The sequence below is a fragment of the Schistocerca serialis genome, chromosome 9, assembly GCF_023864345.2.
Source record: "Schistocerca serialis cubense isolate TAMUIC-IGC-003099 chromosome 9, iqSchSeri2.2, whole genome shotgun sequence".
NCBI lineage: Eukaryota > Metazoa > Arthropoda > Insecta > Orthoptera > Acrididae > Schistocerca > Schistocerca serialis.
The window spans coordinates 201092272-201118683 of NC_064646.1; positions in this window are offsets into that span (position 1 = coordinate 201092272).

Below are 26412 nucleotides of genomic sequence, written 5' to 3' on the forward strand. Positions count from 1 at the left end.
CATTCTATATGTTACTATTTGTTAAGTTCAACCAGTGTTGTTTATCCTGCTTGGTGGCCGCTAACACCCCTTTGACCTGCCCTGGAGTTTATGTAAAGGCAGTGTACGTTTCCTCGCTTTGCCGCTTCTGTCCAGCAAGGCGTGTAGTTTTGACAGTTTCCTTGATTTGTAGGTCAGTTGCAGTTTCTTCTACTCTGGTAGTAGTGGTTCCTCTCTCGTTTTAGACGCTCTAAACTCAGCATTCTAAGGACGTAGTTACGACCGCAGGTTCCGGCTTTGGCGTCGTGTTCCGTCATTTCTTTGGTTATCGGACGTCAGGTAGCTTCAACAGATTATCATTAGTCATTCTTTAGACTTCCACTGGTCTGAGTTACCATCTTGTGAAGTGAATGCAACTCTTGGTTGCCTTTCTCATCGCTCGCGGAAGTGTTTTTGGCCTGACCTACTCAGAGGTAGATTCCTGGAGCTCTGTCTGTGACTAGCCCTTGTGTTTTACTATTGTTATTATTTTATTATTATACCATCATCTTCTCACCTGTTTTGTGATGAGTTGCTTTTCCTTTTGAATTAACCTTATTATATATTTGCTGTTTTATTTTGTGTTTCTAAAAGTTTTTAATATAATTGCCATTCTTGGCGTTACAGCAAGTTTAAACGGTTCTGCTATCAAGTTTACTGTCATTTTGCTTCACCTGTTTGCGTGTCTTTTAAATTAACTTCTGCTATTGCCTTACTGTTGACAGAATGTTAATTTTTTTTAATTATTGCCATTCGTGGCGTTAGGGCCTTCAGCCGTGACCGTCGCTACTTGTCTTAAAATTCTAATGTGGCAATTGTATTTCAGCAATTAACCTGTAAGTCCTTGGTGATTTGTTTTCAGTATTTTAATAACTGTAGTGTGCGAGTTGCAAGAAGTTAAACAATTCTTAATGTATTGCCATTAAGGACTTCAGCCGTGAGTGTCGTTACTTGTCTTAAAATTTTAATTTGGCAATTGCATTTTTTCAAGCGAGACTTAAGACCTTCGTCACTTGTTTTTTATATTTTAATAACTGTATTTGTAAGTTGCAGCAAGTTTAATCAGGTTTTAAATTATTGCCATTAAGGCCTTCAGGCGTGAAGCAGTTCTTAAATTTTGGCCATTATTTTAATTGGTTGTTGATTTTAAATAAATTGTGTGTGGTTAAAAGAAAAGCCAACCAATAGTAACTGATTACGGTTCCGTCCACAATCGTAGCCGAACCCTGGCTTCCTTGACCACCAGGTCTCAATCTCTTTTCATTTTATAATAAAACTCATTAATATGATTTGTTTAAATGTTTGTCTATCGCACCTAGTAAGCAGACTTCCTAGACACCACTTATTTGGCGACGAGCGTGGAGACATAATATTTTCTGACAGGAAATCACGTTTACAGTCGCACCGCTGTGACTGCAGTATGTTAGGGAATTTCCGTTACAAACTTAAAGGACTTTTCGAGGGGGATGAATACATAATATTTGGAACAGGAACCCATTTCCGGAAACGTACCGCTTCTGTTCTACGGCGCTTTCAGTTAAGACGTGTAAAACGTCAACAAGTGCTGAAGGAAAGACAAAAGTATCAGATGCCTGTCCTGGTATGCAGCAGGGCAGACAGCATGACGTATACTATGTCAGACAGTTAAGTGATGTCACTTAACGTGTGCCATGCTGCGAGACCTACTCAGTTCCTGTGCGTCTCCCGCACAGTAAACCTGTTTCCGTACTCGTTTCCCGAACAGGTAGACATGCTCCTTGTGTATGACGAAGCTCGAGGTAACTGAAACGTTGAAAGCTTTCAGCAAAGCAGTACGCCATAGCACAAACTTTTTATCCAAATTACGCAGTGGCTCCGAGAAACAGGTATCTTCACCTCGAGGAAGCAGAACTATTGTTCTCCAAGGCAACGCCGCACGCCCGAATTTGGAGAAAATGTACCGTATCGCTGACAATGATGGTAGGCGATAATTGTCATTAATTTTCCTGGTTGGTAATTATTTATATATTCACACATTTTACAGCACTCGACATAGCATTCTGAATTGTAAGATAACTTTTCTATCCACTTCCGGTACAGAGTACGGCATGTCCGCCCGAAACAGAGATACAAGTCCGGCTCTGAAGAACGCCCGAGACGCAGTAACTAGTGCAGCCGGAGTACTTCGTCTTCCAGGTGCGCCAAGGCGACCCGGAAGTGTCTTAAGCACTTAGGTTCAAAAAGCATTACTCTTCTGTTTCTCCAAACTAGTGAAATTTAATAAACAAAAACGTTAGACTCGTAGGGTAAACAAGAGAGCTTGTCATACTAAAAAGTAAGTTAAATACAATGAAACGTGTGTAAATAAATAAGAGAAGTTGGTGTTTTGGCGCATAGCACCCGAATGTGGCGACCGATCAGAAACAAGTTCACTACAGTTGGCGGACTCTCGCACGGGAGTGGTACATACTGTACCATCTGCCGCTTGTACCTCACTCCACTTTTGTACCATATGGTACTTGAAGTGTATCAAGCTGCATCAAGGCGAGCTTCTAGCAAAAGAAATTACTGGCGGCCACAGTCATGAATATCATACATCACTCTCCTTCTTCGATTTCCCAAATTGGCTTGTTCTCGAAGACAAATAGCAAGTTTCCAGATGAGAAAATTTTGCCCGTAATTTGAAAAACTTTTTTCCAATCTCTCAGTAGCTCCCTTACTCTCTCAGTCATGGAAATTCTTTAAAAATACCGATACTGGGAAATTGTTGTTCCTAAAATATCAACCCCGTTAACCAGAACCATTGACTTATTAAATCTAAAAATATACTTTCTCATCTTAATTCTATGAAAATCCCTTAACTAAGTGCTCATTACATCAAGAACTTCTTGCCACATACCATCATATATGATTTTCAGCATATAGCTGTCCTTTAAAGTTACTGTAGTCTTGTTGTTCAACAATAAACATCGGCATCTGGACCATTAAATCTCTTCATAAACACTCACTACACTTATTGATGTTTATATAAGATAGAAACAAAACGATAAATGCCGTCGGTGCAACGCTGTCCATCTATACACAACACATGGTTTTATCTAATATCAGTGCACTTCCGTCCACTTTTACCTAATAACACTTTTTTTTTGCTTATGCCAGCACTACGCCGTCCATATATGTCGGTTTATATATCACATAACTCCAAATTATATCAGCATATAAGAGTTCTTACAAAAAAACCGTACATAAATGTTACGTAGTTTTACAATGAACACAATGTTGCATTGAGTACAACACAATAAAATTTACAAAGTCTTTCTCACTGCTGTGGTAGCTACAGGGCTACCATCTGAATAGTCTTCTCATGTTCTGTTTTGTTTTCCTAACCTTGACTCATCGGCCATAGCACTCTCGCACCACCTATTAATATTTTGCCGTTGCACATCAGGTGTGACAAATTCCAGTCAGTGCTCACTTCCATTTGAGTTTATAACGGTGCTCGGCGTACTGCTATCTTACTTCCACGTAATGAGAATGGAAATGATATGAGAGTGGCTCTCATTTTATACTATAGTGTTCTGTTCATCAGTTGTGTGGATAATATTTCTGCGATGTGATATAATTAATAATAATACTTCGGCGGAAATACCTCGGCTACTAACCCATAAAAGTGTCGCCGGGTGTAATGTCACCTATTACATTCGTGTTCCCTATCATCATATACGAGTGGTCCACTCCTGTGATCGATCCAAAACTCTTTCATTATCATTTATATGCGAGTGGTCGACTTCTCGGGTTGATCCAAAACTCTTTCATCATCATCTTAACTGATGCTGGACTCATCCTAGCCTAAATATATGGGTATTGCAGCGGACCTCACCACTGCTTGTAATCACTCACAGACCTTCTACCCATTGTTGCTAATAAAGTTTAATCTAATCGTCTCAGGACCATTGCGTACTGCTTGTTCTAATTGTGTGCACGTACTTGGTTTTCCGTCGTCCTCTCCTTCTGCATCAGCTGCACGAAATATAGAATATTGTTTTCTCTGTATAAATTCGTATGTAATTTCTATGTGTTTCATAACATACATAAAAAGTTTCTGTACGTAGTTTATATAGTGTTCTCGTGCCTGTATGGATGATGATTTTAGGTCTTATAGCCTAGGCTGTGTACTTATTTTGCAAACTCTATGCTGCCTGTTATATTTTGTTACATAAGCATAGTCTATGATCGGTTGCTTAACTATTCAATTAATTAGTCTTCTGTTTCAGTTGTTTCCTTTTTTGTCTTTTTTATCTTTTTATCTCGAACAGAGAAGAAGGAAAGATGACAGATTTTAGTTCAGAATGATGAAGAGGGAAGAGCTAACGGCGTGAAAATAAAGGAAGCAAACTGTTAGTCAACGCGGGTACCCGGTAGGCGACAGCTACCTAGCAATGCAAAGAGTGCTGTTGCCCCCTGAGGTTCTCTGTTTCTGATAAAACTTTGCTCTGTCCTGTCTCTGGGTTGGCCACCTCGACAGCCCTAGGGTGAGCCAGTCTAATTATCCTATTTTGAACCTCATATGTTCCATGGAATTTCAAGGTTTCCAAATTGATTTTTGAGGACCTGGGTCTGGACTGAATTAGCACCGGTTCATCAACTTGGTAAACTGTCTGTCTGATAATGATAGTCTTACGTTTAGTCACCTTTTCCTTTATCCTCTTTAATGCGAGTTCTCTTTCCTTTTTAGTGGTTAGTTCCTATCTGGATGAAAGGCTAATTATTTGGTCTATTATACCGGTGCCCCTCTCCCCTGTCATCAGTTCTTGCGGAGCAGCTCACTGATTATTCTTTCAAAGTTTTCCACATATTCTACCCACATATAATGATTCTTAGCACAGTAGATTCTAAATACCCTATTCAGCTTTCTCATCACTCCATCGCTCATTTGCATTGAGGATGGTACTTTGAAATATAAATGGGTTTTATATCTAAGTCATTCAACACTCGTTTACAGTATACTGAAATGAATTGCTTTCCATTATCACTAATGATTTTCTCGGATTTCCCTACCTTGGTAATATAGACATTCTTTATTTTGTCTGTTGCCGACTTACCAGTGGCCTTTCTCAGCAGATTCAATTTCACATACTCTGACAACATATGCAACACGACATATAGATAATTTTATCCTCCTCGTGATTTTTTAAGGGAGTTATATAAATCCACGCAGACCCTTTCCAATACTTTGGTCGGAATCATGTGATGCATTTCCATTCTACTGCTAGAATTTGGCGTCTTGGTCTTTGACATTTAATGCACGTTTTCAATACTGCCCTGACCTTCTTTTCAATACTGGTGAAGTAGCAGCTTTCCTTTATCTTACCTCCTCATTTATTTCACACCAAAGTGTGCATATGTGCAGCGTTTAAACCAAATTATGTTACTGATACAGTTTCGGCCAATAGACCTTCCGCTGCTTTTTCTCATTATCAAGTCTCCTATATAAGATCCCTTTAAGTAGCATTTAATATTTCCTGATTTTACTGTTAATATTCCTACAATATTCCGCTTTGATAAGCTTAATACCCTCATCTTTATTTTTTTCCCTTCTTAGGTTTTGTAGGATGACTCTAATTATATCCTCATTCTTTACCTGTGCGAGGTAGATAACTGATACCTCCTTTTGCCCTCAATCATTAAAGGCCGCTTTGTCCATTCCAACAGGTAACCTAGATAAGGCTTCTTCCACTCTTCCATGAAGGTACTCGATAGTAAAATCATCAAGCTTGTCTTGGTTGGCGCTAATATTATTCCTCTCAAATTTATCGAGAAACTTTTTCAGTATTTCATAATATTCGTCCCTAGTTTTGGCAGTAATATGAATGTCATCGATATAGACTGTGATTATGTCTTGTAGCAGTTCTCCTAGCATTTCGTCTATCATGCATATGAAGGCCGATGTTTATATTTTCAGACCAAATAGCAACACTCTGAAATGATAACTTCTTCCTTCACATACAAACGCTGTGTATTTTCTACATTCCTTAGGTAGAGGTGTTTGCCAGAAGCTGGCAGTCAAGTCTATGCTTGTCAATATATTGACACAATAAAACTTGCGCAACAGTTTCTCCAACCCTTCAGGCCGATCCATTTGTGGCTGTATTATTTTGTTCAATGCCTTGGCATCGACCTTAATTGTGTCTGAGTTATCCATCTTTGTTACAATGACGAGAGGGTTACTATAATTACTTTGGGAGTGCTCTATTACTTTCCATTCAATCATCTTTTTAATTTCTTTGTCCCCAGCTTCCCTTTTTGGAATGTAATAGGGCTTAAACCTAAAGGGGTCATGCAGCTTTACTTGGAAGCAGTACTCACAGTCTTTCATGTACCCTGGTTTCTTCGAAAACGCTCTTTAGCGCTGTAGTAATATGTGTTCTACCTCATAGGCTTGTTGCTTAGTTAAACCTTTGCATTTGCGATCTGTTCTCTGATCCTAATCTCTATGGTTACCTCCGCCTGTGGCACGTAAGAAACTAAGGGTTTCTCGTTGTTCGAAGTCCCAACATATCTTTTCCCTGAGTATTCGTACTCTGCCATTACTTACATCTCGCTGTGGTCCCTGGTTCCCTAGAAACGTTATTACATTTTCCTCCAGTGCCTCTTTCGTTTTCATTACATCTTCAACAAAATCTAGCTTTGCTCTATTAGCAATTAACTAATACGCTCCCAAGATTAAATTGGCACACAGTTCGGTCACTACCATGGCATTAACTGTGAATATCTTTTCGTGCAGTGTAAATTCTATTAAAATCTGCTTCTTTGTAACCTTGCTTGGGACCCACAGGCGGTAACTACCGTTATTCCTTGTACATATAGCTCTGGTACTCAATTGTATTTTGTATTCTCTCGTAAAAGCCACTTGAGGTTCCAGTAACTTCGCTACCTGAGTCCTGAATCGCAACTGTCTTAATGTTTTGAACTTCAAATTCTACAGCTGGTTGGTTCGTTTCCTCTACCTCTGGCCTATCCTCTTCCATAAGTGCATCTTTAATATGATCCCTCTCCTTATATCGCAAGAATCTCAATAATGGTCCACTTATTTCGGCCGTTCGTGATTGAACCATGCCCGAAACTCCTACACGTTTTTCAACACCCCTTGATTTCTATCTCTCTCTCTCTCTCCAAAGTACGATCTGTGCCTTGAAATTCATCATTACTATAATATTCCCTGTCACCACTATGCTTATATCCGCTCCAAAAACCTCTTCGAAATCCACCTCTTCCACTTCTTGATGGATTACAGTTACTATTGTGAGGTCTGTCTTCCTCCCTTCTACCTTTCTCGCTAGTATTGTTCCACATGTTATTCCTGTTCGAGTTACGGTGGTTGCGGCGGTCTGCACGCCATCTGTTTTTACAGCAGCATTCCGGCAATTGTCTATTGCCTGAAAGCGGATGTCTTCATTCTTGTTGACATGCATTACTCTCTCCTGTACAGATACTGTAAACTTAGGAACTATTATTTCCACTGTCAGATCGAAGTAAAGGATCAGTTAAATACTGTTTCTTTCCGCAGTAGTGCTGAAAGAACTCCTTATAACCATGGCATCCACTGTTTTCAAAGCTCCAAATATTTATGTTCTTATACTGATTTGTGTACTTGTGGGCCTGTACTGGTTAAAAAATGCTCTAACAAATGCTTGGTATGTTTTACATGTGTTAATAGCTCATATTTCCCATGGTATTGCGTCCCTTTCAAAACGACTGGCTACAAATTTGATTTTCTGCTGTTCTGTCATGTTGTCAGGTATGATACCCTCAAACTGACGAATGAAAGCAACAGGATGCATACTACCTTTACTAGAAAACTTATTAAATTTGTGAGCATTGGCATTACTCGTTACTTTATTAATTTTAACACCCTTATGTCTTTCCTGTTCAATTCATGCTTCAAGTTTCTGTTTTAATACAAGTTCCATAATATCTATATTTTTAGTCACCTCACTTATATGAGGTATGTTTTCTACCTTCTGTTCTATTTGTCTCAAATGACCTTGTATCGTGATTCTATTCGTGATGCTTTACGGCTAAGGACTGCATTTTCGTCTTTTAAGTCTACGACTTGTTTGTTCTACCTTTCATAGGTGTCATTGCAAGTTTTACATCTACATCTACATTGATACTCCGCAAGCCACCCAACGGTGTGTGGCGGAGGGCACTTTACGTGCCACTGTCATTACCTCCCTTTCCTGTTCCAGTCGCGTATGGTTCGCGGGAAGAACGACTGTCTGAAAGCTCTAATCTCTCTAATTTTACATTCGTGATCTCCTCGGGAGGTATAAGTAGGGGGAAGCAATATATTCGATACCTCATCCAGAAACGCACCCTCTCGAAACCTGGACAGCAAGCTACACCGCGATGCAGAGCGCCTCTCTTGCAGAGTCTGCCACTTGAGTTTATTAAACATCTCCGTAACGCTATCACGGTTACAAAATAGCCCGGTGACGAAACGCGCCGCTCTTCTTTGGATCTTATCTATCTCCTCCGTCAACCCGACCTGGTACGGATCCCACACTGATGAGCAATACTCAAGTATAGGTCGAACGAGTGTTTTGTAAGCCACCTCCTTTGTTGATGGACTACATTTTCTAAGCACTCTCCCAATGAATCTCAACCTGGTACCCGCCTTACCAACAATTAATTTTATATGATCATTCCACTTCAAATCGTTCCGTACGCATACTCCCAGATATTTTACAGAAGTAACTGCTACCAGTGTTTGTTCCGCTATCATATAATCATACAATAAAGGATCCTTCTTTCTATGTATTCGCAATACATTACATTTGTCTATGTTAAGGGTCAGTTGCCACTCCCTGCACCAAGTGCCTATCCGCTGCAGATCTTCCTGTATTTCGCTACAATTTTCTAATGCAGCAACTTCTCTGTATACTACAGCATCATCCGCGAAAAGCCGCATGGAACTTCCGACACTATCTACTAAGTCATTTATATATATTGTGAAAAGCAATGGTCCCATAACACTTACCTGTGGCACGCCAGAGGTTACTTTAACGTCTGTAGACGTCTCTCCATTGATAACAACATGCTGTGTTCTGTTTGCTAAAAACTCTTCAATCCAGCCACACAGCTGGTCTGATATTCCGTAGGCTCTTACTTTGTTTATCAGGCGACAGTGCGGAACTGTATCGAACGCCTTCCGGAAGTCAAGAAAAATAGCATCTACCTGGGAGCCTGTATCTAATATTTTCTGGGTCTCATGAACAAATAAGGCGAGTTGGGTCTCACACGATCGCTGTTTCCGGAATCCATGTTGATTCCTACATAGTAGATTCTGGGTTTCCAGAAATGACATGATACGCGAGCAAAAAACATGTTCTAAAATTCTGCAAGAGATCGACGTAAGAGATATAGGTCTATAGTTTTGCGCATCTGCTCGACGACCCTTCTTGAAGACTGGGACTATCTGTGCTCTTTTCCAATCATTTGGAACCCTCCGTTCCTCTAGAGACTTGCGGTACACGGCTGTTAGAAGGGGGGCAAGTTCTTTCGCGTACTCTGTGTAGAATCGAATTGGTATCCCGTCAGGTCCAGTGGACTTTCCTCTATTGAGTGATTCCAGTTGCTTTTCTATACCTTGGACACTTATTTCGATGTCAGCCATTTTTTCGTTCGTGCGAGGATTTAGAGAAGGAACTGCAGTGCGGTCTTCCTCTGTGAAACAGCTTTGGAAAAAGGTGTTTAGTATTTCAGCTTTACGCGTGTCATCCTCTGTTTCAGTGCCATCATCATCCCGTAGTGTCTGGATATGCTGTTTCGAGCCACTTACTGATTTAACGTAAGACCAGAACTTCCTAGGATTTTCTGTCAAGTCGTTACATAGAATTTTACTTTCGAATTCAATGAACGCTTCACGCATAGCCCTCCTTACGCTAACTTTGACATCGTTTAGCTTCTGTTTGTCTGAGAGGTTTTGGCTGCGTTTAAACTTGGAGTGGAGCTCTCTTTGCTTTCGCAGTAGTTTCCTAACTTTGTTGTTGTACCACGGTGGGTTTTTCCCGTCCCTCACAGTTTTACTCGGCACGTACCTGTCTAAAACGCATTTTACGATTGCCTTGAACTTTTTCCATAAACACTCAACATTGTCAGTGTCGGAACAGAAATTTTCGTTTTGATCTGTTAGGTAGTCTGAAATCTGCCTTCTATTACTCTTGCTAAACAGATAAACCTTCCTCCCTTTTTTTATATTCCTATTAACTTCCATATTCAGGGATGCTGCAACGGCCTTATGATCACTGATTCCCTGTTCTGTACATACAGAGTCGAAAAGTTCGGGTCTGTTTGTTATCAGTAGGTCCAAGATGTTATCTCCACGAATCGGTTCTCTGTTTAATTGCTCGAGGTAATTTTCGGATAGTGCACTCAGTATAATGTCACTCGATGCTCTGTCCCTACCACCCGTCCTAAACATCTGAGTGTCCCAGTCTATATCTGGTAAATTGAAATCTCCACCTAAGACTATAACATGCTGAGAAAATTTATGTGAAATGTATTCCAAATTTTCTCTCAGTTGTTCTGCCACTAATGCTGCTGAGTCGGGAGGTCGGTAAAAGGAGCCAATTATTAACCTAGTTCGGTTGTTTAGTGTAACCTCCACCCACAATAATTCACAGGAACTATCCACTTCTACTTCACTACAGGATATACTACTACTAACAGCGACGAACACTCCACCACCGGTTGCATGCAATCTATCCTTTCTAAACACCGTCTGTACCTTTGTAAAAATTTCGGCAGAATTTATCTCTGGCTTAAGCCAGCTTTCTGTACCTATAACGATTTCAGCTTTGGTGCTTTCTATCAGCGCTTGAAGTTCCGGTACTTTACCAACGCAGCTTCGACAGTTGACAATTACAATACCGATTGCTGCTTGGTCCCCTCATGTCCTGACTTTGCCCCACACCCGTTGAGGCTGTTGCCCTTTCTGTACTTGCCCAAGGCCATCTAACCTAAAAAACCGCCCAGCCCACGCCACACAACCCCTGCTACCCGTGTAGCCGCTTGTTGCGTGTAGTGGACTCCTGACCTATCCAGTGGAACCCGAAACCCCACCACCCTATGGCGCAAGTCGAGGAATCTGCAGCCCACACGGTCGCAGAACCGTCTCAGCCTCTGATTCAGACCCTCCACTCGGCTCTGTACCAAAGGTCCGCAGTCAGTCCTGTCGACGATGCTGCAGATGGTGAGCTCTGCTTTCATCCCGCTAGCGAGACTGGCAGTCTTCACCAAATCAGATAGCCGCCGGAAGCCAGAGAGGATTTCCTCCGATCCATAGCGACACACATCATTGGTGCCGACATGAGCGACCACCTGCAGATGGGTGCACCCTGTACCCTCCATGGCATCCGGAAGGACCCTTTCCACATCTGGAATGACTCCCCCCGGTATGCACACGGAGTGCACATTGGTTTTCTTCCCCTCTCTTGCTGCCATTTCCCTAAGGGGCCCCATTACGCGCCTGACGCTGGAGCTCCCAACTACCAGTATTTTGTTTATTTTACTCTGATCATTACTTAATTTAATGACTACATCCCAAACTGAAAATACAAAAGTATTTTGAGCTTGCATGAGATCATTTAACTTCATTAATTTATCATCAATTTTATGATTGACCTCTTGCTTAGACTTCCCCCCTTCTTTACTTTCATGTTCAATTCTTTTCTCGAAAGCCCCTATCCTAGTTTCATGATATCAACTCTGGCCTCTAAATGTTTAAACTTACGATTAGTTTTTGTTGACTCCTCTTTCGTCGCTTCTATTTTATCAGCAAGTAGTTTTTGCCCCAGTTCTATCTTTTCTTCTAGCCTAATTTTTAATTCTTCTTGAAAAAACACTAACTCCATTAACATTGCAACCACACTTTTATTATTATCTTGTGCAGGCAATCTATCAGCTGACGCTGTTCCATGGGTTAATCTACTTGTTGATTGATGACAGTGTCAGAGTCATCACCTCTGACATTACCATTCACGTTATTTAACTTATTGACATTTATGTATTCTACATCAGAATCAAAAATGGCTCTGAGCACTATGGGACTTAACATCTGTGGTCATCAGTCCCCTACAACTTAGAACTACTTAAACCTAACTAACCTAAGGACATCACACACATCCATGCCCGAGGCAGGATTCGAACCTGCGACCGTAGCAGTCGCGCGGTTCCGGACTGAGCGCCCAGAACCGCTAGACCACCGCGGCCGGCCCATAAGAATCCACCTATTTAATTTCACTATTGCTGATATTTGAAAATACGTTTTCTGGGAAAACTTCATATTCTGCATCAGACGATTCTGGTAGATAGCTATCATTCGAATTTGTAAACTTTCCTCTTTACTTATATTACTTCATCTTACATTACTTCATCTTTACTTCATCTGGCAAGCCCTGCAATTGGCTTGCCTCTTCAATTTCATTACTGTGAGGATGCACTGTCTCTCTACTTCGAAGATTGTACCACAGTTTGCTTTCCCCCGACATTTTGTATAAATAAATTATTACGAAACAATTTAACAATATTCTCAAAAAATCCCAATGTTTGTCAATACTAGCATCCTCTCACTAGCTGTAAAGTGATTAGCGTACATGCTATCTTATTCTCCGGTGCGATGCTGCTGCTCGCCGCATTATTTGTGTCGTCGCTCTCTGACGTTGGACTGCAGCTGGTGGAGGCGACAGGTGTTGCCTCGATGTCACCCACCTCGCCTGCTGTACGCTGCTCTGCTAACTGCTCCCTGAAGCATTCTTTCTCGTAGCGGTGAATTAGTTACTTAGCGGTTTTTTTTTGTCTAACACTCCAAAGAAACTTACAAAAGTTCAAACAGGATATAATTCCACCCTTCACACAGTGTCACTTTCCATCCTTTTCACTGTTCATACATTATTGATTCAGGCATTTTATGAAATCATTACGGTCTACTGTTTTCACTATGACTTTCACGCCTACCCTGTTCACATTTCTCGTTAACGGATAGTAGCCTCTTCTTTAAATACAGAATGCCATATATCATTTTTGTGTGCTTTGGGAGTCATATCTCGAAGCAGGAGAGTTCTGGAGAGGTTGAATAAGAGCCTCTAACCGTTCTTTCCACCAACTTGTCTTCTAAAATGGTGTCCCCAGCGCAGAAGACAGCTCGTTGCTCGTGGGATTTTCTTCGGCGGAGGCTGCTGCGCTGTCATCTCGAACCTGCTACTGTGCTTTTTATGGGATGCCACATGCCCAGGTTAACCTCTGTATCTACATAGGACAAGATCTGTAGTACTGACAGTGATGGTAGGTGACCCTTCTCACTACTGTTTCCTGTTTGGTGGTTATTTAAATTTTCACACAATTTACAGAGTCTTTTACAACACTCGACATAGCTTACTTGATTATGTGGTAAGTTTCTATCCACTACCGGTAGAGTACAATATGTCCGCCCGAAACAGAGATACATGTCCGGCTCTGAAGAACGCCCGAAACAGAGTGACTAGCGCTGCCAAAGAACTTCGTCTCCCAGGCGCGCCAAAGCGACCCGAAAGTGTCTTAAGCACTTCGGTTGCAATATCGTTATTCTTATGTTTCTCAAAACTAGTAAAATTTAATAAACAAACGATAGACTCGTAGGGTAATCATGAGACTGTCATACTAAAATCTGGGTTAAATACAATGAAACGTATATAAATAATTAATAAGAGACGTTAGATGTTTTGGCGCCTAGCACTCACAAGAAAGTTCAGTAGAACTGGCGGAGTCTCCCAAGGGATTGGTACATACTGTACAATCTTTCGCTTGTACTTCTCTCCACTTTTGTTCCATATGCTACTTCACGTGTTTCAAGCTGCATCAAGGCGAACTTCTAGAATAATTAAATGCAGGTAGCCACAACCAGGAATATGACATCGCGTCGCTGAGAACCCATCAACATGTAATCGGATATTTGCGCGTGAAATGGGTACTTATCACGGTATCGTCTGGGACGTTCTGCATGAGCAACAATTACTTTCGTACCACTTACTAAGGGTACATACTATGGGGTCCAGCTAATTTTCCACAACGCCTTGCCTGCTGCACATGATTCCTGCTCCACTGTATCGACACACCCATGTTTCCAAGTCGAGACGTTTACAGACGAATGTAAGTTCAGAACTTTTAACATTTCAGCCCGTCAGCAATCTGCCTCGATTGCAAATAGAAACCGGATGTTGAACTAGTTTTGGCACGGATAACCACGCCTTCTTCGGAACACACAAAAACTACAAACTGCCCTCTTGGGCGTTCTGTGTTAATGTTGGACCATGCCTCTTTAGGCAGTTTGTACTTTTAGTGTGTTCCGAAGGCGTCGTTAGCCGTGCTGAAACCTAGGCCAACATTGCAATCGTGGCGGATTCTTTAAAATCATCGAATTTAAGTTCACTCCGTAGTTGTCTTGAATTCATGAAGCAGTCAAATCTGGCCAGACGAAAACTCTCGTGCTACTCGTGTTCAGCGATTTCAGCACCGGTTTATTACTAACGCTTGGGGAGGTTTCTGGACAGCATGTTATTGGGCCTAACCTCCTTCCACTCATTTCTAATTGTAACATCGGACACTTTGAAAAATCCACCATTCTTTCTGGTTCACAGTTATTCATTGCTTGTAACTACAGTATTTTCACAGTATCTACCAAGGTGCACGCTGTTCAGAAACTTCTTTATCAGAGACAACAGAATATCGTTGTGTATGAGAGCTTGAACATTGCTTGGAAGCACCTTTGCCCTTCCAAGGACGAAACTTGCAATAAGTTGCAGAATACAGTTCCCAATTTTCAAGTTGCATGAGAGCAATATTGCGAATTTAGGGTTAATCACAGTGAATTTCCAAACAAAAAAAACAAAAAAAAAAAAACAATATTCCGTTTCTGTTCATGGATTCAGAGGCGAGGTGAAGCTGTCTGGACCACCTGAAGCTGTCTGGACCACCCGACTTCCAATACCTGAACTGTGCGAGATTTGACCACGGAAGTAATCAGTGGCGTAGCAAGCCTATTAGATGTTTCCATTGTGGAGTTCCACATGAGAGTACTGAGCGTGATCGTGATAAGGATCTTCCTCCAACATGGATTTAATGTGGCGATCATTAAAAGTCTGCAGACAAAATATGCCGAGAATTCATAAGACAGCGGGATAGACACAGGAAAAGAGCACAGACCTAACTTGTCAAGAAATCGTCGCGTTGGAAAGTAGAGGAACCTATCCCGCTGTTCCTGCAGGGAAATATCAGTCGCTTGTGTCAGTTGCTCCCCTACTGGTGGCCACGGTTCATAAAGTAACGGAGGCGGAAGCTCCTCCCTCTCAATAAACATTTTTTGCCCCAGCAAACGCGGAACAACTTTCAATATGCCCTCTTCGTAGGTCTGTTTTCTTAAAATATAGCCATCTGCGGACTGCTGGCTTCCGCATCTGTCACAAAGTGTTGGCCGGCCAATAATTTCTCGATGAGACCAAATAGGTGAAAGTCCGAGATGAAAGTCCGATGGTGTAGGGTCCAGACTGTATGGTTGATGATGCAGCATGTGAGTTACCGAGCATTTCGCTCTCATTTAAGTATATGGTAGAAAGAGTCAGCCTACAGGAATTGTCGTCCAGGCTCGTGTGCCACAAAGGGCGCCGATTCACCACGAGATGGGGAAACTCACTGGCGTCTATTGTCTATTGGGGCCTAAGTGCGTAGTGTGCGAGTGAGACAGACGAGAAGCTACGTCACAGGGAAACCCAGCAGAAGGCGTTTGTGGCCAGGGAGATGTAGCAGTGTTAGATATGGCGGACAAAGATCAGCCATAAAGAGAGAAATTTATGAAAATTATTTAACTCTGTAGTAGTGCAGGAAATAAAGCCACAGTAATTTTAATCTACCATCCTTCATAAAATTTAATGACGATCTCAATAATACTTGAATATTGATCATATCTGTAATAGTTTTAGGATTTACTGTCAAAGTTAAAATAACAAGTTTTGTAACAAAGGCCTCAATGCTAAAATCTGGACGCTTTGGTTGATCTTCGTCGACATTTCATATAGAAGCGCATCACTAAAATGACAAGTGTTGCAATATCAACTCTGTAACTTCATTTGTTTAAAATATATAGTAAATTTAAACTATCAGTATTTCAGTTAAGCATCAGATCATCATTTCCTCCACACAAAACACATTGAATGATGATAGCATGACACCTTATTGAATCATTAGGTAATAGAATAGATGTTGTAAAGTTTAGTGCATAATAGTTACTTATGTTCGTTATTTATCAGAAAGCACAGTCTTGTAAGGCTACTGGCCGTAACATTCAAAGCTAAGAAGGATATTGCATTGGTTTTATGTAAAAGAATCTAACGTTTATTACGTAATGGATAGAATGTGAAAGCGGTCAAGCTTTGATTATTAGAATATGTTAAAATTTAAAATAACGTAGAATAAGCTGTAGACAGTCAGATGGACGGCTTCAGGAAAGGGAACTGCCCTAGTCAGTTGAGTGAGCATATTCGGCTCGCGGGAAATGCCGCCGCGGACTGCAGAGGGGCAGTTCTGGTGCAGACGCGAAAGCGGAGAGTTCGACTGGAGATACCAAAGGGTGCTGTTCGGATTGAGACGTGAAAGCGGACAGTTGGTCTTTAGGCAGGTAGGAAGTGAAACCACTTAGAAAACTTGGCGTTGTGTGGTATAGCGAGGTTTAGTCCCTGAGTGGTGAGCAGTCGCGTGCCTGGTGTGAACTCCAACTTTTCGCGTAGATAACTTGTATTTCGTGATGAGACTGTGAATGATCGAACTGTGTCAAACGGATATGCGGTCGGGTGTAACAGTAACTCTAAACAGACCATTTTCACTATTAGTTGGCTTTCTGAATAAACATTATTCTAGCCAAATCGCAACTGTGTGGCCTACATCATTTATGGGTCGTTAATTTGTTTCCAGATATTATTATGACTGTTATTATATGTTATATTAACTTTGTATTTCGCAAACTTACCATCAACCTGACAATTTAATCAAAGGGTCACAAGTGTCTAATTTAGGGCGTGTAACGCGGCACGTGCGGTTCAACCCCTACACTAGTTTGAGCCAAGACATTTAGACGAAGAGTAACCGCATGCGAGCCCGAACATCTTTGGGACGTTAGCCCGCAGGCACCTCCTACTAAAATATTACGATTATCTCACGAACAAGAGCAACAACACGTGGGGGCGAACATTGTCTTGAAGTAGTTTGACACCGTCAGCATCGATGTTGTGGCATTAGTCACGAAAGGCATGACGCATCTTCACCAAAGTTTTAATGTAGGCTGCAGCATTCACAGTGGTACCGTATTCAGCGAAATCCACCAAGAACACGCCATGCTACCCCAGAAGGCTGCCACAAGCACTTTTCTTGCAGAGTGAGTCATTTTGAATTTTTTTCTTACTGGGGAAGCAGCTTGTTTCCACTCGATAAGCACGTTTGGTTTCGGGCGTGTTGTGGTACGGAACGACTCATCACCAGTGAAGATTTCTCTGAGAAAGTCATGCCTTTCTGCAGCGATAAGATTCACGGTTGTACACGCCGGTTCTTCAAAACTGCTGCGTCAATGGCTTCGACATTCTGCGGGGTTGCCTCTGTTCACGGCCGCCCGGAGCTTGGCGAGTCACAGAGGTTCAGACGCCCCTCTTGGAAGAATGCACACCATCTGTAGGCATTAGTACAATCCATAGAGTCGTCCCTAAACACACCAAGGATGTCCCAGTGAATTTCTCTTGGTTAATGCGCTTTGGTCTAAAAGTATCAAACTTCACTTCGCTGCACTTCACAAGTTCGTGACAGTAAGATGCGCACCGTGTTTGTTTCATAGCTCAAACTTCTCACTAGGTCAGCACATGAAAACAAAAAAACAAAAAACAAAAAAACTAAAACTCTGTAGCGCAAACTTCAAACTACATCGTCGTGAAATTTCAACATTTCAACTGCAACACTAGGAAAGAAAAACATTGTGGTGCTTTACTTTCCGATCCTCCCTCTTACTCCCAGACTAGAGATGGTGGTATTCTGTATTACAACAGACGTCCGACGACGACAGTAAGAAACTATAATATGGTCCAGATGGGGCAAGTCTTGCATGTACACGTGTATCATCTAATAAACCACGCCACGTGGTAAGAAGTACGCTATCGTCTCAGCAGTGCAGTATTGATTCTTTTGGAATGTGTCTGTTGCTCATTTCTGTCGGCATTGTTACTAAAACATCACTTACCGTTTTCCTCATTTTTTAATGTACTGGCTAGTATGAAATTCGCATTCCATTAGAATAACACCGTTTGTTTTACTTATTACCAGTGAAAGATAAAGAAAAAAAATTGGAAAACATTTCATTGCACAGTGATATTACCAGAAGCTTGGATTTACATTTATTCCGTGAATTCTGTCAATGGTAATCTAAATAATTCTCTCTTTTGATTAACTTTATTGGTTTTTGATTAACATTTATTGGAAGTGATTTTAGTAGTTACATGTAGTGCAGATCTTCTACGTGTGAGAGACTTCTTTTTATTTTTTTCTGCTTTATTATAATTTTATTAAAATGTCAGAAGCTGCCAGAGTTAGGTCATATTCCAGAGCTGCAGCTGATGTAACTTTTTGTAATTCCATAGACAGAGAAGGAACAAATTGAGAGATCTTCTCTCAATAGTGATTTAACTGAGAGACATAAGACAATGCCTGACAGGATTAAGCAGAGTAATCTTTCTCTATAAAATGTGGGACAAGGAAGCGCAGTTTGGGACTCTACTTCGGAAACTGAGTCTGCATGATGTGATTTTTCACAAGTCTGGTTCTTTATTAAAAGATTCAGGCTTTGCATCTACAACTGTTGACAAAACTGAGCCAGTCTCCACTCCTCCCGCTAGTGATGCCACAGATAACGACAACCTTTTGCAGATGCTGTTAATAGAGCTTGAGGTATTCAATAAAAGTTCAAGGATAAGATCAAGCCGGTCAAGGAAGTTGTACGAGAGGAGTTAACCCTGTAATAAATAATCCAAGGTCGAGAGTTGAACACACTGAAACAACTGAAATCTCACAGTTAGAGCAGCGGGATAATAAGTATGAAATCCATATACAAAGTCTCAAAAAGGAGTGTTCATCGCTTAACGCTAAAAGGACAGAATTTTCTACCCAAGAAAAGTTAAATACAGTTACCAAACAGGTTGACGAACTTTCTGTAATGCGGACAAAAATTCTGATCTTAAACAGCCTGTTTCATTTGCCGATTTTGAAGAATATCTTTCTCTTCACCGTTTTAAACAGCGACAAATGACCACAACGTCCCACCAGAATGATTATCTGGGTACAAACATATCCACACTGTTCGACAGTTTTTCGAAATTCTCCCAATCTCGTGTAACCCAGAGAGCGCTACAACAATTCAAATACTGTCTCACAAAATAAATGAGAAGCACCAGTTTGCTTTTGTTCTACAATATTACTTTTATTGTTAACCGGTTTTCGGCTTACAAGAACATCTGTCTCACATCTTCATGGCCAATTGATCACAAACTTGAACATATGTGTGTCTGTCTGGAATGTGAACCAGCGACAACAATGAAAGCAATTGCACAATAATGCCAAACGGAAGGTGAATTTTATCATGCATTCTTATTGGCATACTGGTCTGAAGCAACGCAAGACAGAGTCAAGAACTATATCATTACGCTAACGAGTTTGAACAAACAGATTTTTCCCGACCCAGCAGAATTTTTTCAGCAAATGATAGGCCAGAATCATTTCTTACCGATCCCTTACAATCCTTCTGAATAAATAGGAATTTGTTTGGCTGAGCTACCGACACGCTTACAACACATAATTTTGTCAGGACGCTATAAAGATGACACTTAGGCTTTTAAAAATTTATTGCAAAAACTCGAAGCTGACAGAGAAAATTTGCTCGCGAACTAGGTACATAGACGGCAACAGACAAAATTTTCGATCACAACGGTACAAATCAGATAATGTGTATTCTCAGAATCGGAACAACAATTATAAACAGAATAATCAGTTCGCCGATAGTCGTCATCATAATTATTCAAGTAATTGGCATTTGAGAGATTAGTCGCATAGTCTCGGCAATTTCAGAGACAGAAAGAGATCGTGGTTGCAGGAATCACAAGAATTTCGACAATAATGATGGTTCTAACAGACCAGTATATTGAAAGAAATAGTAACTGGTGTGAAATACGAAACTTTAATTCAAACCCAGAAACTGAAAACACTGATTTCAGAACCCATGTTTATCATTACAACTAAACACGAGATAGTGCCGATGAAAGAAATAAAGAGGTGCGATCGCAGAAACTTCAGCGTGGAATGACACGCTGAAGTAGATGAGGTCAGGTCACTAATCCAAGAGACAATGCTAAGCGCGATGGGCTGCACAAAAACGATAGGAAGTGCACACGTAAAACGATTTGTTTGTCGACACAGGAAGAGTTTCTACCCATACTGTAAATTTTATACATTGTGAAACTATAACAATCGAATTGAAAGAGAGATGTCAAAGAACCCAAATTGAAAGGAATTAGTTTTCCACTGGGGAACAAATTACATGGATTGGTCAGATGATGATAGTTTGATGATATTAGAGATATTGAAGGGTGAGAAGGTATACAATCAGAACATCTTAATTCATCATATAGTGTGAGTTCATGTTGTGCACTGTTCTTAATCAGCGGTATTAGACTCGGGTTGTCCTCTTTCGATTATCAATGAGGCAGCTTTCATTAAATGCCAGGAATTAAATGTTTGTCCAACATTTCCATTGCAACGAATCTAAATTAAGACAGTACACTTTGTAGCAGTGAAAATGAGAACCAAAATGCATTTAACATAAATTTTTTTGTTCAGAACAGTGTTCTGTATGTATATCTTTATGAGCAATTCCTCAACGGAAAACAGAGCTATTCCGCAGTTGACACCTTCTTGGAGTTTTAAGGAACTTGCAGCTTGTTAATGGAAACATAATTAACATTTTGCTCTTTTATCACTAGGAATGACAACGGTCTTGCAGTCGTAATGTCAGTGAATTTGACAAATGCTAAGATGAGTTACCACTTACATTTTTGCTCCAGTAATATAAGATATAGACTGTGCATGACTGACATTAATTTGACTCTAAAATATTGTGTTCTAAGAGCGTCTATAGAATAATTAGCTGTTTTGGTGGTCACCATAGTTATTCCTGAACTTATTGTACCTGAGATATTTAATGGTTACCATTATGGGCGGACAGATAAATATATGTAAAGTAAGGAACTGGATCCAAGTCTTTTCATCTGTGTGAATCATTTCGAAATAACAGAGAAACGTATTCAAGATTGACTTTTGATACGAGATTGATTATTAACTGCTTACTTGTTTAAGCAGCTGGTTAAAATGACATGAGAATTTTACTGACACACACGATTCATACCCAGGTCATAAACATTTCTATTGTATATATTAGACAAGGATTTGGAATAAGGCACATGTGCATGGAATTGTGTTTTTCAGAACCATTCATTATAGAATTAAGGTGGATGAAAGTAGTTATCTAATTCCGTTTCTAAATTTGTTCCTTGTATTTTGGACATGCATGGGAGATGATCTTGGCTAAGACGCACACACCAAGCTTAATGGAAGTAATGACACTGGATGACTTTGTACAATTCGCTGTGCCACTAAGTTGGGTTTCAGACCATGTCTCAGGTTACGAAATGTGGACCAATGCAAACGCTGCTTGTTATGGCAGCTCTACAGCAATGATTGTAGCTCCTGAAATTCTGCGTTGTCAGTGGTATTTTGACAAGACACCTCATCCTCCCTGAGTGTGCCTGGATAACGTACTTACTTTTAGCTCTGTGGGTTGTCAGTGGATAAACTGAAGGCAAAGAACTATGCTCAATTAATGTGCCCAGAAATGTGTTCATGCTGCCACGTTTGTCCAGCTGTGATAAGCAATGTCCAGTGTATGCTGGACTGTCTGGCAGTTTACTTGGTCTGAAAAGGATGAAAGCTGACCCGCTGTGTAGTGGGCCATGTAACGTTCTGCTACTGCGCCAATGTCCATTGCCGATGATGGCGTGCCTATTACAATCGTAGTTACCGATGTGGTGTTAACATCGGCATATGCGTGAGTCGTCGACTGCGTAGGCCCTTCGTTAAGAGTGTTGGGTCCAATATATGTTCAGACACACTTGTATTCTGTGAGTCAGTAAAGTGTAATGTTAGTTCCGCCACAGTTGGCCACCTGTTCTATTCACCAGCGTGAACTGTCTACGACATCCTATATATGTAATGAATGGTGACCGCCCAACCCCAAGACGTCTGGACGTGGTTGCATCTTGGTTTCCCCACGTGTTGAAGACACTTACCACAAAACTCCTCGAACACCCGACAAGTCGTGCAGTTTCCGAAAGGCTCGTGCCGAGCCTCCGCTCCGTTAGAATCAGCTCTCGGTCAAACTCGGGTAGATGGCACGCCTACCCCATTCTACTGACGGACAGCACGTTCACTGATACTACATGCACCGTGCGTGTGTCTGACTGGCAGTCCTTCTTCGCCTGGTTATGCTGCTATCGCATGGACGGATTTACTTCGGTAGTGGGTCAGTGGTCGTAATGTTCCGGCTAGTCAGTATATACACCACAAGCGAGAGTTTAGAAGATGGGCTGCATAATATGGACGCAAATCGTCTGGCTGGTGCAAAAGAAGTGATCATTTCACAAATTTCGCTGTGAGCATCTACAACAATACGTAGGATGCAACAGATCCCGTCTATGATACTAGGAGTATATGATGTTCTATGGGCCGTACATCGACTGTAAACTGCGATGGACAGCACTTACAAATCAAGTAGTAACGAAGGAACTTGTTAAGAGCAGTAGCAGGCGTAACATATAGACTGTTATACATGCGTGCCCCACACTTGCAACACAGATATTCAAGCATAAAATTCCTTATGAAGAGTGATCAGATTTCAAAGTACGGTGTGTTATCTCTTATGTGGAAACTTTCTGTAATATGTTACACGTCCAATTATTGGCTGCGTAAGAATCTGCCTCAACTAGTAAAGGTATATAGAGAGAGCCACCATCGGACATTCGATTACCCATCCCTGCGCTTTGACTGCTCACGTCTGAAACAAGTGATAGGAATAAATCAACGTTGAAACTGACGGGCGATCTGAATTGTCGGTTTCTTTTCCTACTTCAAATTCAAGCTTTGCTCGAGCTCCGAGTCAAATATCCAAAGCCGAGGTTTACACAGACCGCTCAGAGCACCCGATGAGAACAGGATGTCTTTTGGGATGATTATGCGTAGATTTTCCGGGCGGGAAGGGGCGCCTAGTCTCCGGCACGAATCCGCCCGGCGGATTGGTGTCGAGGTCCGGTGAACCGGCCAGTCTGTGGATGGTTTTTAGGCGGTTTTCCATCTGCTTCGGCGAATGCTGGTTGGTTCCCCTTAATCCGCCTCAGTTATACTGTGTCGGCGATTGCTGCGCAACCAAGTTCTCCACGTACGCGTACACCACCATTACTCTACCACACAAACATAGGGGTTACACTCGTCTGGTGAGACGTTCCCTAGGGGTTCCACAGGGGCCAAACAGCACAATAACCCTGGGTTCGGTGTGGGGCGGCCGAGGGGTGAAGTGGACTGCGGTAGTCGTCGTGGGGTTGTGGACCACTGCGGCATCGGCGGGGACGGAGCCTCTCCGTCGTTTCTAGGTTAACATACAATACAATACAATGCGTAGATTGGATGTAAACATAAGCTGCCAAGGGAAATGAATGACGGCAGTTAACTGCGATCATGAAAGCCCTCAGGTACTACTAAGAGGCGCCGAAGAGAAACATTGCCTTCCAATCACCATCATTCCAATCTCTGTCTTCCTTTACAGCTTTTACCCTTTAGAGCACTCTCTAGTAGCATGAAAGCTATTCCCTGACGTCTTAACAGATTCCTACCATCCTGTCCCTTCATATTGTCAGTGTTCTCCGTATATTCGTTTGCTCGCCGATTCTGCGGAGCACCTCTTCATTTCTTACCTCGCAGACCACCTAATTTTCAATATTCGTCCATAGCACCACACCTCATATGCTTTGATTCTCCTCTAATTTCGTTTTCGCCAGTCTGTGTTTCACTATCATACAATAATGTGATCCAAACGGTTTTTGATACTACTAGACTCTCGGCCAGGGATGCCCTTTATGTCAGTGCTAGTCGGCTCTTTATGTCCTCCTTGCTGCGTCCATTAGGGGTTGTTTTGCTGCTTTGGTATCAGAATTCCTTAACTTCGTCAATTCGTGATACCCCGTTCTGGTGTTAAGTTTCTCGCTGTTCTCCTTTCTGCTACTTCCCGTCAGTTTCGTCTTTCTTCGATTTACTCTCAACCCATATTCTGTATTCGTTAGAGCTTTCATTCCAGTATTGTAGACCTTTCACTGAGGACAGCTATATCATCAGCGAATCCTGTCACTAATTTCATTTAACTTTGCATTTTAATCCCACTGTTTAACCTTTCTTTATTTTCTGTCACTGTTTCTTTCATGTATATGGACTAAAGAGTAGGGGCGAAAAGCTACATCCTATATTATAGCCTTTTCAGTCCGATCACTTCATTCTTAATCTTCCAGTCTGATTGTTCCCTCTTGGTTCTTGTACGTATTGTATATTACCCGTCTTTTCCTATACCTTACTCTTATTTTTCTCGGACTCCCGAACATCTTGTACCAGTTGACTTCGTTACGCTATTTCCAGATAGACAGATCATATGAATGTGTCCTGAATTTTCTTTAGTCACATTTCCATGATCTATATCAACATCTGAACTATATCTCTGGTGCCTTTACCTTCCCTAAAGCCAAAATGATCATCTGGCAGAGCCTGTGTTTTTCCCATTCTTCTGTACATTATTCTTGTCAGCAACTGAGATGCATGACCTGTTAACCTGACTGTGCGATAATTCTCGCACTTGTCAGCTCTTGTTATCTTCGGAACACTGTGGAAGATGTTCTTCCAAGAATTTGATGGTATATCGCCAGTCTCATACATTCTACACTGCAACGTCAATAACCGTTTTGTTACCACTTCCACCAATGATTTTAGTAGTTCTGATGGAATGTTATCTATCCCTTTTACCATATTTGATCTCAGGTTGTCCAAAGTTCTCTTAAATTCTGATTCCAGTATTGGATCTCCTATTTCTTCTTCCATCACGAGAACAGGCAAGTCCTTACCTTAATAGAGGCGTTCACGGTACTCTTTCGCCTATCCACTCTCTCCTGTGCATTTAACATTGCAACTCCCATTTCGCTCTTAATGTTACTACCCTTACATTTAATTTCGTAAAGGTTGTTGTGTGCTGCGTCAGTCTTTACGACAGTCATTTCTTTTTAGATTTCTTCGCATTTTTCCTTTAGCCATTTCGCCTTAGTTTCCCTGCACTTCCTATTTATTTAATTGTTAAGTGACTTGTATTTCTTTATTCCGGAATTTCCCTGAACATTTTTGTGCTTCCTTCTTTTGTCGACCAACGTAAGTATTTCTTCTGTTACACATTGTTCCTTCGCAGTTACCTTCCTTGTACCAATTTTTTCATTCCAGCTTCTGTTACTGCCCATTTTTATAGATGTCCATTCTTCAGCTTAACTGTCTACTGAGCTATTCATTATCACTATATTTATAGCCACATAGCACTTCAAACGTATCTCTTGAGTACTTCCATATCCCACTTCTTTAGGCATAGATTATAGCTGACTAGTCTCCCACAGTTCAGTCAACAATTCACCATTACTAAGTTGTGATCTGAGTTTACATCTGCTCCTGTGAGCACCTTACATTGCAATATTTGATATCAGAATCTCTGGCTAAATGCATACACCTAAACTGCTTATTCTGCTCTCATATAGACAAGGTACGACCAAGCTGGCCACTCCCTACTCACGTGCAAAAAAAAGAAGCAAACACTGGTACTTCACTGATTGACTACAAGCCTGTTACACATAAATGAAGTACTTCAATTAACTATAGGGCCCCTAAGATACTGTTAAAATGGTAACGACAATTAAACCCCTTATTTTTAAGAAATCGAGATATTCGGCGCTCAGTTTGCACAAAGGCTTTCATCACACTCCCAGAAAACCCTTAAAATACTAGAAATACACAGTAAAATACTTCCTAAACAGGTAACACTTGTGCCGTGGCACGATACTGAAAGACTGTGATTAAACTACTCGAGTCTGGAACGGGAGATCAGTAGAAGCGTGTGTGACCTGCCAACACCTAGGCCTTGTACAATGACGGGAAAGTCGCTGAAGTACAAGG